The sequence below is a fragment of the Pongo pygmaeus genome, chromosome 12 (genome assembly GCF_028885625.2).
Source record: "Pongo pygmaeus isolate AG05252 chromosome 12, NHGRI_mPonPyg2-v2.0_pri, whole genome shotgun sequence".
NCBI lineage: Eukaryota > Metazoa > Chordata > Mammalia > Primates > Hominidae > Pongo > Pongo pygmaeus.
In genome coordinates this window covers 109,593,734-109,611,004 of record NC_072385.2, presented here as the reverse complement: position 1 = coordinate 109,611,004, position 17,271 = coordinate 109,593,734, and the positions used below count along the sequence as shown (strand labels likewise).

The 17,271-nt window shown below is 40.1% G+C and overlaps 1 protein-coding gene across 11 annotated transcripts in view; it reads right to left on the bottom strand.

Moving 5' to 3' along the window:
* Positions 1-16,928, bottom strand: part of ITSN2 (intersectin 2) — a 158,389-nt gene extending 141,461 nt beyond the window's left edge. For 5 of the 11 annotated variants that reach the window (XR_010123127.1, XM_054476541.2, XM_054476545.2 and 2 more), the window contains exon 1: positions 16,281-16,774. The gene's annotated coding sequence lies outside the window, so the exon portion shown is untranslated. Of the gene's footprint in view, positions 1-15,816; positions 16,192-16,280 lie in introns of those variants that run through there. The other 6 variants (XM_063648897.1, XM_063648900.1, XM_054476542.2 and 3 more) reach the window with 5 other exon arrangements.
* Positions 16,929-17,271: the final 343 nt, after the last annotated feature.

Sequence of the window (17,271 nt, the reverse complement as noted above, 5' to 3'; positions counted from 1 at the left end):
TTTTTCAAACCCAAATAAAATTATGCTAGCCAATTAATATTCTATTATTTTCATTACACATATTACAGATATCCTTCCATAGCAACATATAATACATCAATCATATCCTTTTAAATAGGTGTATAGCATTTTATTATATGGATGTACCAGAAATTAAGCTATCTCCCATTGGTGGACATTAAGACGGTTTCCAGTTTTTTGCTTAACAAACCATACTACTTTGAACATTCTCATATATACACTGAGTATTTAGGTAGGACAATACTTCTAGAAGTAGAATTAATGGGTATCAAGTTGCTTTCCAAAATTTATTAATAGTACCATTTTATATTCCCACTGGTATGTAAACATACTTGTTTGTATAATCTTGCCAATATTTGGTATGAACAATTATTTTATGTATTGCCAACCTGAGAGGCAAATTTTTTCTAAATTTTAATTTCTCTGATCATTAGGGAACTCCACATCTTTCATATATCTATCATGTATATTTCTCCTATGAATTGCCTATTCATTTATTTTGCCCATTTTCTATAGCACGCTGTTCAATGGAAATGCAACACAAACTACATAATGTAATTTTAAATGTTCTAGTAGCCACATTTTAAAAAGTAAAATTAGGCCAGGTGCAGTGGCTCACGCCTGTAATCCCAGCACTTCGGGACGCTGAGGCAGGTGGATCACCTGAGGTCAGGAGTTCGAGACCAGCCTGTCCAACATGGTAAAACTCCATCTCTACTAAAAAGATAAAAATTAGCTGGGCGTGGTGGCGGGCACCTGTAATCTCAGCTACACAGGAAGCTGAGGCAGGACAATCACTTGAATCTGAGAGGCAGAGGTTGCAGTGAGCCCAGATTATGCCAGTGCATTCCAGCCTGGATAATAGAGTGAGACTCCGTTTCAAAAAAATTAACAAAAAGTAAAAATAAACAGGTAAAATCTGTATTAATATATTTTAATTAGTTCATATCTAAATATTATCATCTCAACATATGATGAGTATAAAAATTCTGAAGACATTTTACATTTTTATACTGTCTTTGAACTCCAGCTTTTACACTTATTATACACTTAGAGTACTTCTCAATATAGAACTAGCCACATTCAAGTGCTGATTAACCACATGTTGTTAAAGGCTACTGTATGGGATAGTGTGGTTCTACAGGATCTTTATATGTGAGAGGTCAGATTTCCCCCATTTCAGCCTTTTTTCCTCTATATTTTTATTTTTACTGTACAAATAATTTAAAAGCAAAGGCTTCAAATAATGTACAATTATGAAGAGCAAAACATGGCAGTCATTCTTTATTACCTCACTCACAGTACCATCTCCAAGATAACCATATCAGCCATTGAAGTACATTCTCACAGCCTATTTTTACATATTATATAAACGTATATATACCCATATGTATTTTACATTGTCTAAACCTTCTTCTAAGATAATACCCATCAGAAATAACATATTCAATTCTACATAATATTCAACAGGATGGATAGATCAACATTTATTTTTTAATGGACACGTAATACATTAATATTCTCATTGTAAAAACTTAAAACATACAAATAAGGCCAATTTCTTTTGACCATCCTTCCCCATTAGTCTCTTAAAATACCCAGTGTTGTTGACAACATGACCTGTATCCATGGATCTTTTTCTATGCATTACAATAATAGATATTATATTAATAATAAGCTTTTACCTGTAACATATGCTATAAATGCTTTTAATCTAGCTTGTTTGTCTTTTAATTTTAGGACATCTTTCATTATACCAATTTAAATTTGTCGGTCTTTCTTTTATGACTAGTGAGTGTCTTGTCATACAAAGAAAGGCCTGTCTCATACCAGGTCTTATACCAGAAAATTGTCCTATATTTTATTCTAGTACCTCTATGATTTAAGGGTTTTATGTATATATTTGATCTACGTGGATTTTATTTTGGAGTGAAGAAATGGATATGAGTTCAAATTGTTTGCGCTACCCTTCTACCACCACCACTTGCAATGTCTAGCAGTGTCTACCCTTCTTATCTCCATGACCTCTAAGACTGTATCCCAGCCCATAAAGATGGAAAGGCAGAAGGCGACGTAGAGTATAGCACAGAAAGGAGGGTGGGGGGTTAACTGTAGAGAGGAAAAACTTGACAAACACTACTTCAGCCAGGTGGTCAAGGTCAACATCAACAGTCACAAAGCATGCAGACAGTATGTGCTCTTGATAAGATGAAAGTATCATTTTGCCTTTGTCATCTTCCTCCTAAAAATTCATTAATTTAGTCCAAGCATGACAAATCATCAAATTCCAATATACTTACAATATATTTATATATCTCCTATAATATCTGTCCAGTAACCTCTCAAAACTGTCAAAGTCATCAAAAACAAGCAAAGTCTAAGGAACTGTCACAACCAAGAGGAGCCTAAGGAGTCATGACAGCTACATGTAATGTGGTGACCTGGAACAGAATAAGGACATTAAATAAAAACTACGGAAACTGAAATAATGCATAGACTTCAATTAATAACAATACAATCAATATTGGTTCATTATTCCTAACATAGGTACTATACTGATATAAGATATTAATAATAGTGGAAACTATGTGTGGGGTACATGAAAGGATATATGGGAATCTGTTCTATTTGCTCCATTTTTCTGTAAATTTAAAACTGTTTAAAAAACAATTAAGCCTATCAATTTTATAAAAAGCAAATACCTCAGAAGTAGAAGAGTATAGGTAAACATGTGCCTCTAATTTTGACCACATTCATTAAAAACAAAATACCCACTTGATCCACGTGGAAATTTTTTTTTTTTTTTTTGAGATGGAGTCTCGCTCTGTCGCCTAGGCTGGAGTGCAGTGCAGTGGCACGATCTCGGCTCACTGCAACCTCCACCTTCCGGTTTCAAGTGATTCTCCTACCTCAGCCTCCCAAGTAGCTGCTACTACAAGCACCCGCCACCACGCCCAGCTAATTTTTTTTGTATTAGTAGAGATGGGGTTTCGCCATATTGGCCAGGCTGGTCTTGAACTCCTGACCTTGTGATCTGCCCACCTCGGCCTCCCAAAGTGCTAGGATTACAGGCGTGAGCCACCGCAACCAGCAGAAATTTATCTTAAGAAAAAAATCTGAAGAACAAAAATAGATTGCAAGGATGCATAGTACAGTTTTACCAATATTAGAAAAAATACAAATAAGCTCATTTATCCAAAAATAGAGAAAGAAGCAAAAAATTAAAGTTATATTCACTCAGAATATTATTTACCTATTACAAATGACAATTTCAAGGCTATAAGAGATAGGATATGTTTATTATATAATGTAATTTAAAAAAAAAATACAAATTGTAGGCCAGGCGCTGTGGCTCACGCCCGTAATCCCAGCCCTTTGGGAGGCTGAAGTAGATGGATCACCTGAGGTCGGGAGTTCAAGACCAGCCTGACCAATATGGAGAAACCCCGTCCCTACTAAAAATACAAAATTAGCCGGGCGTGGTAGCGCATGCCTGTAATCCCGGCTACTCGGTAGACTGAGGCAGGAAAATCGCTTAAACCCAGGAGGCGCAGGTTGCGGTGAGCTGAGATCGCACCACTGCACTCCACCCTGGGCAATAAGAGCGAAACGCCATCTCAAAAAAAAAAAATTGTAGAATATGAATGCAAATTTGGGTTTTCTTTTTTTTTTTAATCTTACATGAACCACATATACCAAAATGTTAAGCAATTAAAAATAGATAAGGCTAAACACGGTGGCTAATGTTTATAATCCTAGCGCTTTTGGGAGGCCAACGTGGGAGAATCGTTTGAGGCTGGGAGTTCAAGACCAGCCTAGGAACACACTGAGACCCCATCTCTATCAATAGTTTTAAAATTAGCTGGGTGTGATGGGTGGTGTGCATCTACAGTCCTAGCTGCTCAGGAGACTCAGGTGGGGAGGATCACTTGAACCCAAGAGTTCGAGATTACAGTGAGCTATGAACATGAGACTGAACTCCAGCTGGACAACAGTGAGACCCTATATCTATAAAAATAAATAAAAATTAAAAGTGAAAAACAAATACTAAGATCTTAGTAAAGATCTTACTCTTCAGTAAAGAGAAGGCTATGGTAAACTTACAACTAGTTTTTCAAATACTATGATTTTTTTTTTTTTTTTTTTTTTTTGAGACAGAGTCTCACCCTATTGCCCAAGCTGGAGTGCAGAGGCGTGATATCAGCTCACTGCAACCTCCACCTTCTGGGTTCAAGCGATTCTCCTGCCTCAGCCTCCCAAGCAGCTGGGATTACAGGTGCCTGCCACCACGCCCAACTAATTTTTTGTACTTTTTGTAGAGACATTTTAGTAGAGACAAAGTTTCACCATGTTGGCCAGGCTGGTCTCGAACTCCTGACCTCAAGTGATCCGCCCACCTCAGCCTCCCAAAGTGCTAGGATTATAGGCATGAGCCACAGCACCCGGCAGCCCTTGTCTATTTTTCAGTCTATTATAAATGATAATAAATAACAAGTCTCTTTTACTAAAAGCATTTAACTGAAATGACCATTTCATCTCAAATCCAGTCACACTACATCCAGTGCTAAAAACTACAGAGGAAAAGTACACTACAAAAAACACGCCCTATTGCAGGGGCAGACAGAGCCTGGCATCTAAGTTGATGCCATACCCCATAAGGGCCTGCATGTGAATAACTTTTATCTGTGATTGGTAGTTTCAGATCTCAACCAAAAGGCTAACAGAATAAAAAAGTAAAGAAATTCAAAGTAGCAGCTAATGGGAAGAAAAGCATTCGTCCATTTTCCTATGCTATCAAGCCAATTTGAAGTTTTTTAAAAAAATTACCAATATATTTCAGTTACTACAAATAAAGCATACTATCGCTGCGAAAAAATAGCACTTTTGAATATAATATCAAAAAAATCATCCAAGAAAGCAAACATAAAATAATAATAAATGTGGGCCAGTTGCAGTGGCTCACCCCTGTAATCCCAGCACTGTTGGAGGCCAAGGCAGGACGACAGCTTGAGCTCAGGAGTTTGAGACCAGTGTGAGCAACATAGTGAGATTCCATCTCTACAACAACAATCATCATCATCATCATCATCATCATCATCATCATCAATATGCAATGAGGATTTTTTTAAAGCAAACTCCAAAATCTAACAGGGAAAAAAATTACCAGGAAAAAATAAAATAGAGATACTGTAACATGGAATTTGTTACACTAAAACCAATAGCATACCCAGAAAACATCCTTCACTCACAACATCACCTAACCAAAGCAAGGTCTCACTTCCCTCAAATATTTCAAACCACAAATTTACAAATTCTTTTCATCAACCTGAATTCTTTAATTTGGGTCGTCATAGACTTTTTTATTTTAATCTGATAAAACCTATGGTTATTCTCCCTGGAAAAACACAAATGTACAAAATCTGGCACATAATTCCGAAGGTTTCACACCTCCAAAGCCAACTGTAGGCTTTCAGACAATTCATGTATTCCATAGCTTAAATGTTTAATGATAACATACACAAACCCTCATTCTTAAAAAAAGATAATGAAGTGGGAAAGACCCTTCCAATTATGTAATCCATTCATTCCCAAACTATTTTTTTAAAGGAATAAAAGAATGGCTACTCCATAGGCAGAGCAGCAGCCTCATTCCCAAACTATTCTAACCATCACCCACCTAAGTGGGACAAGAGATCCAACCTACCTACCTCCTCCCATTTTCTAGTACAAAAATAACTCCCTAATGAAGAACTGTAGCAATGTAACAAGTACACAAGAGCAAAACGGTCCACAAAAATTTAAATGTAACATTAATTCTACAATTGTATTAATCCAAAAATAACAGCAATTGGAACCACAGCCAATTTGAGACAACACCACTGATGTAGTGAAAATAATATCTTCTGAGTGTGGGCATGCATAGTACTAATTTTCTAGTGCTGCCAAAGCATGGTATAGCTGACAGATTTCTTAGAAGAAAACTAAACTAGGGCCCTCGGTAAGTTCTAGAAACCGGCTGATTTTACTTGTGAATACTAAATTTCAGTAATCCTTAGTAACTCAGATTATTGGTAGGCAGCCTATTCTAATACATAAATATCAGAGGTTAAGGGAATGGAATAACAGTAGCCCCTGAGAACTGAGGAGACGACTTGTATTTCTGGTTCATTATCCATTAGGAAAAGCTTCTGATCTAGTGAGTGTCTTGGACTATACTGAGGAAGCATTAATCTAAGCCAATAATTTTCAACAATTTTTCCACTGGGATTCTGAGTAATGGCTCACCAATAGTATAAAATTAACCTCCTAAACTGGAACCCACATACGTCGCTGGTGGGAATATAAAATAGATCAACTGCTTTGGAAAACAATTCAGAATTTCCTCAAAATGTTAAACATAGGTTACCATGTAAGTCAGCAATTCCACCCCAAGTATGAACCCAAGATAAATAAAAACGTGTCCCAAAACCTGTACACAAATGCTCACAGCAGCATTATTCACAATAGCCAAAATGTGGAAGCAACCGAGTGGAAGCAAATGTCCATCAACTACAGGTGGATGAATGAATAAACAATAAACAAAATGTGGCATATCCATATAATCCATAAAATATTATTTGGCCATATTTGGCAATAAAAATGAATGAAGTACTGATCCATGCTATAACATTGATGAATCTTGAAAACACTATGGTAAGTAAAAGAAGTGAGTCACAAAAGACCATATATTGTATAATTCCATTTATATGAAATGTCTAGGATAGGCAATTTCATAGACACAGAAAGTAGACTAGTGGCTACCTAGAGCTAGGGGTGTTGAGGGAGATGGAAAGTAACTGCCATTGGGTATAGGAGGTTCTTTTAAGAACGATGAAAATGTTCTAAAATTAGATAGTGATACTGGTCGCAAAAGTCTGTGAATATACTAAAAAACACTGAACTATAAACTTTAAAAGGGTGAATTTTATAATATATATCTCAATAAAGCTGTTTTTTAAAAATCTATTCACGTGACATACAAGGTGTTTTAGGCTCTATCTTCCGCCTACCTTACCAGGTATTTCAACCTCCCCACCTCCACCTCCATTTGATCTTATTCCCATGCACTCTCTCTTTGCACCTGTGGAACTACCTGCCTTCTGAGTGACACTTCCACTAATGATAGCTTCCTTTGCCACAGTCCCATTTTGTCTCGTATTATCTCATTAAACTACATACCAGCTAGTATTGTTACTTTTGTTTTCATGCCTGCCCCGCTTCTATTAGACTGTGAGCTCCTAAATGGCTCTTTAACTTCATATACCTAGTGCCCAGCAGTCAGTCACATGGTAGGCACTAAAATATTCTTTAATAAGCACAGGTTAGCATTCTTTCAACTGCACAGAAGACAAACCCAGCAACTTGAGTTTGAATCCCAGTGCAAGTACTTCCTAGCTTTGTGGACTTCCACATGACATAGCTTCAATTTCCTAACCAAATAATGTGGATACAGTAGACCCCCTTATCTGCAGTTTCACTTTCTGAAGTTTCAGTTACCTGTGGTCAACCATGGTCTCAAAATACAAAATGGATAATTCCAGAAATAAACAATTCATAAATTTTTAATTGTGCACCATCCTGAGTAGCATGGTAAAATCTTGCATTGCCCGCCTCTGTCCCAACCAGGATGAAAACCATCCCTTTGTCCAGGGTGTATCCACTGTGTCTATGCTGCCTGCCCATTAGTCACTTAGTAGCTGTCTCAGTTATCAGATCGACTGTCACAGTATCACAGTGCTTGTGTTCAAGTAACCCTTATTTTACTTAATAATGACCCCAAAGTGCAAGAGTAGTGAGGCTGGCAATTCGAATAAGCCAAGGAGAAGCCACTTCATTTAAGTGAAAAGGTGAAAGTTCTCAACTTAATACAGAAATGAAAAAATTGTATGCTGAGGTTGCTAAGATCTACAGTAAGAACAAGTCTTATATTTGTGAAATTGTTAACAGTGTATTGTTATAATTCTTCAATTTTATTATTATTAATCTCTTACTGTGCCTAATTTATAAATTAAACTTTATCATAGGTATGTATATATTGGAAAAAACATAGTGTATATAGGTTTCTGTACCATCCACGGTTTCAGGCATCCACTAGGGGTTTTGGAATGTATCCCTTGCAGATAAGCAAGTACTACTGTAATCACACCTAAATGCCAGGTTATTTTAAGGCTTAGATGTCATGTCTGGAAAACATCTGGCACATAGAAGGTGTCCATAAATGATGATTATTACAACAATTATTTCAACATTATTTTAATTATAATCACTAATCAACTTGTTTTACTGAAACAAATTAGAGCTGTACCAATTATTAATAAAAGAACATGTTTTTCTCACTTTAATCAATATTTGAGAAAAAAGTTATCATTTCTATCTAGAGGCTTAGGGTCCCAAATATACAAAGCATTAAGACCTAAAAGCCTCAAAGAAGATAACTTCTCTATACAAACTTAGTTCTTAATTCTAGTTCTGCAATTTAGCAACCTCAGTTTAGATTTTTAAACACAAATTATACACTCAGATTTTTATAAATACTGAGTTTAGCCTTCAAAAAATCAACAAATAAGCCAGGAGACATAAAAGAACAGGAATAGTAAACTAATACTGAAGTGGTTAGTACTCAAATTCTATTGAAGATTTAAATCAAACCAATTTTTGAAGAATAGTCAACAACTCTGAACAAGACAATTCACCCACACAAACGGGGATAAAAATACCTAAGAATAACTTGTGACTCAGCCTGCATTCTTATAAGGGGTCCAAGGGGGGCTGATAATATTTAGCCTATTGTCATCTCTCTCATATCAGAACTAAATATTACAGCAAAACTACTTGACATGAATAAAAAGTACAGAGGGAAAGAAATTCAGACAGATGCTTCACTTTCAAGTAAAACATCACCTCTTTGAAACAAAGACAACTTTTAAGTTTTGAAGCCATACAAGAAAACAAAAGAAAGAATAAGCAGATTCTATATCATCTATATAACAAATATTTAAAACTTCCTTGAAAACAAACTTAAAAGGTAAATGGGGAAAAATCACAACACATGATAAGCAGTTAATATTTTTAATGTACATAGGGCTATTAAAATAGATAACGAAAACACTAAGACCTCAAATAAATAACCTACGAAAGAAGAAACAGAAGAAATAAAAGTAGTTAATAAATGTTAAGATCACTAATAATTAAGAAAACGAGGCTACCCACAGTGGCTCATGCCTGTAATCCCAGCACTTTGGGAGGCTGAGTGGGGGCGAATCGTCTGAACTCAGGAATTTGAGGCCAGCCTGGGAAACATGGTGTAAACCTGCCTCAATAAAAACTACAAAAAAATTAGTTGGTCCCAGCGGGAGGCTGAGGTGGGAGGATGGCTTGAGCCCAGGAGAAGGAGGTTGCAGTGAGCTGAGATGGCAGTGAGCTGAGATCCCACCACCGCACTCCAGCCTGGGCAACAGAGCCAGACCCTGTCTCAAAGACAAAACAAAACAAAACACTGGCCAATACCCAGGGCTAGCAAAGGTGAATTAAATTGGGTGCTTGCAGGTACAGCCCATGGGAGTACATATTGGTATCACTCTTCAGAAGGCACTCTGAAAACATATATCAAGAGTCCCACCAACATTCATATCCTATAAAGCAATAATTTCACTTCTGGGAATCTGTCATAAAGAAAACAGTAAATGTGGGAAATGCTTTAATTACAAAGATATGGCAGCATTAGTAATCATTGAAAAAAACTAAAAATGAATGTCCATAAATAAAGGAATATACTAAGCCAAGTATCATGCTTCCACTTAAAATCAAATTCATATGATACGTGAATTAAATCTCAATAAAGCTATTTTGTGATCAAGTTCAGTTAGACCACATAATAATATGGAAACTGCTTATGTTCTTACAATTTAAAACTTACATTTTGATATAAATGTGCATATTTATTATGAAAATTAAAACAGCAGCCATCAATCATCAATATTTGCTAAGTGCCAAGCCCTACACTACAAGTCGTTACTTGTTATCATGGTTACTTCATTATCACTGATACCATCACCAGGCCCATCCTGGAAGGGTCTCAGGCCCAGGGCCATCAGCAACTGTGGGGCTGGCCCAAGATAAACCACACTTTAAAGAAGGCCTCACTAAACACTTAAAGAAGGCCCCTTGAGAATGTTAAAAACAAATTTGGAAATTGAGCCCAATGGGATTGTGGCTCTGTTCTACCCTACTTTCCAGCCTTCTTATATAGATTATTCCGATGGTAAGATTAAAAATTATGGGCAAAAAGGCTAATTTCCTTTCCAGTCACGGGGTAAAACAAACACCAAAATAAGAACTATGTTAGGTTAGTCTGAAATTTCTCACTGAACCAAGTTAAAATAACAGGTAACATTAGGCACTTACACTAAGCAGAAGTCACTGTGCTAAGCACTTTATATTACATATAACAACACTAGGAACTAGCTAATATTTCCCCATTTCACACATAAGGAAACAGAAGCTGAAGAGAAAGTAACTTGCCCAAAATTATACAGTTATTTGGTGTCAGAGCTGGGAGCAGGAGGTCTAACTTCAGAGGCTGTACTCTTATCCTCTATGGTTATGATGAAAATAAATGAAATTTTTATTAAAATCACATATACTTTATCTAAAATGAATACGCATTCGTGAAGAAAATGATCTAAAAAATATGAAACAGTTAGTTAAATAAAACAAGTCTTTACCGTCTGGTAATAGTCCCCTAATCCACTAAATGTCTACCATAATCCACCGCTGAATAGCTCCACAAGTAAATAAATCATTTAATGTCCTGATGTATCTATGAAATTATATTTTAAATGAACCTCTTGAAACAATACTATACATTCTGCAAATGAAATATGCTGCCCTCTTGGAGCTGTGAAAATACATATTTCTTGATCTATTAACTGTCCTAATTCTGTTCAGTTTCCTCCCTTCCTCTCCCACTTCCTCTTTGCTCTCGTATCCTTTAAGACCAGTTCAGTTCCTCCTCCTCAAGAATACCTATATTCACACTTTACCCAAGAGAACTCTAACATTAGTTTCTGCGCTCTACAGCTGCAGGATGTTACAAAATCCAAAAAATGAACTCAAGTAAAAAATACAGTATTTCTGATGTACCTTCAACTTTAGATCTATCCACTTACAGAATTAATTATAAACATTCTTATTTTTCTACTTCACACTTGGAATCCTGTCTTTAAAATCAGCACACAGTAACCAAAACAGCATGGCACTGGTACCAAAACAGACATATAGGCCAATGGAGCAGAACAGAGACCTCAGAAATAACACCACACATCTACAACCATCTGATCTTCAACAAACAAGACAAAAACAAGCAATGGGGAAAGGATCTCCTATTCTGTAAATGGTGCTGCGAAAACTGGCTAGCCATATGCAGAAAACTGAAACTGGACCGCTTCCTTACACCTTACACAAAAATTAACTTGAGATGAATTAAAGACTTAAATATAAAACCCAAAACCATAAAACCCTAGAAGAAAATCTAGGCAATACCATTCAGGACATAGGCATGGGCAAAGACTTCATGACAAAAATGCCAAAAGCAATTGCAACAAAAGCCAAAATTGACAAATAGGATCTAATTAAACTAAAGAGCTTCTGCACAGCAAAAGAAACTATCATCAGGCTGGGTGCAGTGGCTCATGCCTATAATCCCAGCACTACAGGAGGCCGAGGTGGGAGGATCACCTGAGGTCACGAATTCCAGACCATGGTGAAACCCTGTCTCTATTAAAAAAAATACAAAAAGGCCAGGCACGGTGGCTCACGTCTGTAATCCCAGCACTTTGGGAGGCCGAGGCGGGTGGATCACCTGAGGTCAGGAATTTGAGACCAGCCTGGACATGGTGAAACCCCATCTCTACTAAAAATACAAAAATTAGCCGGGCATGGTGGCAGGCATCTGTAATCCCAGCTACTTGGGAGGCTGGGGCAGGAGAATCACTTGAACCTGGGAGGCTGAGGTTGCAGTGAGCCAAGATCGCACCATTGCACTCCAGCCTGGGGGATAAGAGCGAGACTCCATCTCAAAAAAAAAAAAAAAATAGCTGGGCGTGGTGCCACATGCCTATAATCCCAGCTACTTGGGAGGCTGAGGCAAGAGAATCGCTTGAACCTGGTAGGCAGAGATTGTGCTGAGCCAAGATCGCACCACGGCACTCCAGCCTGGGAGACAGAGCAAGACTCCGTTTCAAAAAAAAAAAAAAAGAAAAAAGAAACTATCATCAGAGTGAACAGGCAACCCACAGAATGGGAGAAAATTTTTGTAATCTACCCATCTGACAAAGGTCTAATATCCAGAATTTACAAGGAACTTAAACATATCTACAAGAAAAAAAACAACCCCACCAAAAAGTGGGCAAAGGATATGAATAGAGACTTCTCAAAAGAAGACATTTTTGAGGCCAACAAAAACGAAAAAAGGCTCAACATCACCGATCATCAGAGAAATGCAAATCAAAACCACAATGATGGCTGGGTGCAGTGGCTCAAGCCTGTAATCCCAGCACTTTGGGAGGCCGAGGCAGGTGGCTCATCTGAGGTTAGGAGTTCGAGACCAGCCTGGCCAACATGGCAAAACCCTGTCTCTACTAAAAAGACAAAAATTGGCAGGGTGTGGTGGCAGGCATCTGTAATCCCAGCTACTCAGGAGGCTGAGGCAGAAGAATCGCTTGAACCCAGGAGGCGGAGGTTGCAGTGAGTTGGGATCGCGCCATTGCACTCCAGAGTGGGCAACAAGAGTGAGACTCTGTCTCAAAAAAAAAAAAAAAACAAAAAACAAAAAACAATGAGATACCATTTCATGCCAGCCAGAATGGTGATTATTAAAAAGTCAGGAAACAATAGATGCTGGCAAGTCTGTGGCAAAATGGAACGCTTTTACACTGTTGCTGGGAATGTAAATTGGTTCAACCATAGTGGAAGATAGTATGGCGATTCCTCAAGGATCTAGAACCAGAAATATCATTTGACCCAGCAATCTCATTAATGGGTATATACCCAAAGGAATATAAATCATTCTATTATAAAGACACATGCACATGTATGTTTACTGCAGCACTATTTACAATAGCAAAGACACCAAACCAACCCAAATGCCCATCAATGATAGACAGGATAAAGAAAATGTGATACACATACACCATGGAATACTATGCAGCCATAAAAAGGAATCAGATCATATCCTTTGCAGGGACATGGATGAAACTGGAAGCCATCATCCTCAGCAAACTAACACAGGAATAGAAAACCAAACACCCCATGTTTTCACTCATAAGTGGGAGTTGAACACTGAGAACACATGGACACAGAGAGGGGAACAACACACACCAGGACCTGTTGTAGGGGGGAAATGAAGGAAGGGGACTTAGAGGACGGGTCAATAGGTGCAGCAAACCACCATGGCGCACGTATACCTATGTAACAAACCTGTACGTTCTGCACGTATATCCTGTTTTTTTTGTTTTTTTTAGAAGGAATAAAAAAAATCGGCACAAAAGAAAGCCTGCCTTTCTTCAAAAATAGTTTTTCCACAAATTTTTTCCATAAATAAGGTACTAAAAAAACTTGAATCCAAAAAAAGAAAAAGAAAATGCACTGTTAGGTGGTAATAAATACATCACGTTTTTGATAATGTAATTCGTTTATTCTGAATCATTTCTGGAACTTGTTAATATAAATGTTTTACAAGTAAATACAATATGTAAAAATGCTACTTAATGGACTAATACGTACTTTCACTCATTCACTCAACACATATTTTTTACTGAACGCCCATATAACTTTTTTTTTTTCTCTTTTTTGTTTGAGACGGAGTCTCACTCTGTCGCCTAGGCTGGAGTGCAATGGTGCAATCTCGGTTCACTGCAACCTCCGCCTCCTGGGTTCAACGATTCTCCTGCCTCAGCCTCCTGAGCGCCTGGGACTACAGGCGCACGCCACCATGCCTGGCTAATTTTTTGTATTTTTTAGTAGAGACAGGATTTCACCTTACTGGCCGGTCTCAAACTCCTGCCCTCGTGATCCGCCCTCCTCGGCCTCCCAAAGTGCTGGGATTGCAGGCATGAGCCATGGCACCCGGCACACAGATAACTCTTTTTTAAATGTGTGAACCAAGATGACTATACCAGATAAGGCACAGCTGCTGAAGTTAAGAGGATCTTGGTGTGAAACCTGGCTATTGTACTTACTAGCTCAGAGACCTAAAGTGGTCAAACTTCAGGTTAACATTTCACTTACCTTTTTGATGGGAGAATAATAATTACTCCTAGGGCCTTAGTGAGCTTTAAATGATTATGTAAAACACTTAGCATAGAGTCTAACATGCAGTTACATGCTCGATAAATGACAACCATGGTAAACATATTTTATACTGAAGAAAGTATAGTTGAAGGAGACAGCCAATATGTGATCCTTTCGTCTTACTAAAGATGGAAATTTGTGAAACTCTACATTAAAACTAAAAATCCTAAAGTTACATAAGAAATTTTCTACTTTTTAAAAAAGATATACTAACTACCTAAGGTTAAATGATTTTTTAAAATAAGAAAGAAAAAAAGAAAAGCTTCTTGAAAGCTGCTGAGTTTGGATGATGGGTACATGCTATTTTTGTGAAAATACAAATTTTTTAACACTATTAATCCAATCCCCAGAACATGCCTGACACACCTCCTCACATTCAGGAGAGATCAAGATTTTAGCCTTGAGATGTACTGAACAATGGTAACTCCCTGCTTAATAATTCTGTACAGGTCAAGTTCTCTCGGACGAGTTTACCTTTCATTATAAAGGTGGGCACAGGGAATAGTTATCAATGCGTGGAAGGGTGAAAAAATGCAAGCTTTTCAACTGCTTATTAATATTACATCAAAACAGCAGCAATGCACATTTTTTCCACGTTTTCAAAAACATAAAATACATCCACTTTATTTACTTTTGAAATTACAAGAGAGTCACAGGCACGGCCAAAAAAAGCTAAAGGTAAACACATCAGAGTTGTCAGTATCTTTAAATCTGGAAGAACGTCATTATTAATTCGTGTAAATGTTTTATGCGATGTTTCTAGGTAGCTTTTAGGTTTTATCACTGATTAACAATATAGCAAACCAGCACAGGGAGAGAGGCAATTTTTCGAAACGCTTAAGAAGCTTTAAACTACAAGAGCTATGCTACCTAAACTGAGCTAACAACATAAAATTTCAAGTCACACCTTGCCTATTTCTAAGTAAGCAAGCAAACACTAGTGAAACAAACTAGAAGCATGGAGCAAAGCAAGTCATTTCTGTGCTAACCTTAATTCCTATCGTAAAGGGGTTGGCTCCATCAAAAAATATTCCTATTTCAGTATTAACACAAGTTTCAAATAAAGCACACTTGCCATTGGTAATTCTGGAGCGACAAAGCGCATAATTAATAAATCCAAATGGAGCATCTTTCTACAGAATGCAAAGCCATCTGCAGTTTCAGCCTCGGTTTACCCACTCACTATGCATATGCAGACGTCTTTAAAAATAAATAAATAAATAAATAAACTTTATCTGGCCTGAGAGATTACATCTCTCGGTGCTTCCTGTATATCCTAGAAGTCAATAACGCTGAAGGTAAATTTAACATTTCCAACTCCGGAGGAACGCGAGCGGTGGACGCCAAGCATCCGCCCACTGTCCTCTCGTGACTCGGGCTACTTTGACGCACCGGGATGCGGCTCACCTGACATTTCGCACCAACCCTTGCCAGGAAGGAAAACCAACTCCGCGAAAATAAAATGGGTCCCCGAGGAGGCGTGCGGCTGCCCCCAGAGCTTTCTTCTGCTCACACCCCGAAAGCGAGGGGGCCATGCCACCCCCGACCCTCGCCGTCGTCCGCCACCTGCCAGACGAGGCCGCGGCCAGGGACCCGGGCTCGGCCGCAAGGAAAGGGCAGCCCAGCCCAGGCCCCCTCGGCGTCTGTCCCGGCCCGGCAGCAGAGGAAGGAACCCGGGGCCGGAGGTTCCGCCCCGCACGGCCGAGCCCGCCAGGGGCCTAGCTCGGGGGCCGCCCGTGCTCCCGAGGACCCGTCCCCGTCGTGCGGAGCGCCCAGCCGCCTCAGCCCGACCCGCGGAGCCTCCGGGCAGCGGGCGCGGCGCCCGCACCTGCCCCGCGCCTTGCGGCAGCCCCGCTAGCGGCTTCACCCACCTGGCGCCCTCGCCGCGCCTCCCGCACGTCACAGCGCGACTCCGCGCCCCTCAGCACCGGCAGCCTGGGCGCGGGCAGGCGCGCGGAGACCCTGCTCTGCCGCCGTCGCCGCCACTGCAGCCGGCTTGGTCGTCAGGCCGCCGCCCGCGAACCTGTTGCGTAGCCTGTCACGGCCGCTCAGGGCTCCGCGGGCGCCGCCTCAGCCCCACAACAACATGGCGGCCGCGGCCTCCGCAGGAAGCCGGGGGGCGGGGAGGTAGGCGCCGGGCCGGGCAGCTGACGGCCCGCCCGCTGCCGGGCACCGACTCCCCACCCTCCGGAGCCCGAAACTGCCCGGGCGTGGCTCCTCGCCCCAGGAGTTCCGGGGCACTAAACCCTGAGGGTCTGCTCCGAGTCGGTCGGGTCCGAAGCGCTCCTCTCTGCCCTCAGGGAGGCCCCGAAGCCCCAGACCTGGCAGCCCTTCCTGGAGCTGCGGAGACCCACCTGGCTCCTCCTCCCCGAGGTGACATGCTGAGCTTGGGTGGTGCTTTTCCTGCCACGGCAGACCCCGGGGTTTTGGAAAGTCCCAAGCAGTGCCTGCCACATCCCTGTTGCAACCCCCACGGGGCTCTCCCTGGAACCTTCTCACTCGCCGAAGTTTTCTCCACTGATCTGGGGGAACGAATTCTCTGGGAATTGGGGGGTGGAAGGTGGGAAGGAAGTTGATCCCACCCTTGCCCATGGGTCTGTTACAGGCCTCTTGAACCCTTCTCAGGGACCTGGAGGATTTAACCATACCCTCGGTCATCCATTCACCATTCCTCGCCCTCCTCCATAACACACACAGAGCGCCCACGAGGAGCACCCTCTACGCTAGTCACACTCCGCCGAGCAGTAGGAAGACTGTCCCCATAGAGCATAGCACGACGAAGCTAAACTTTCTTCCCCACCCCTCACCAAGGGACAGGCGAAGCTCAAACTCAGAATTTGTCTCTTTTCTCCCCTCCCGGTT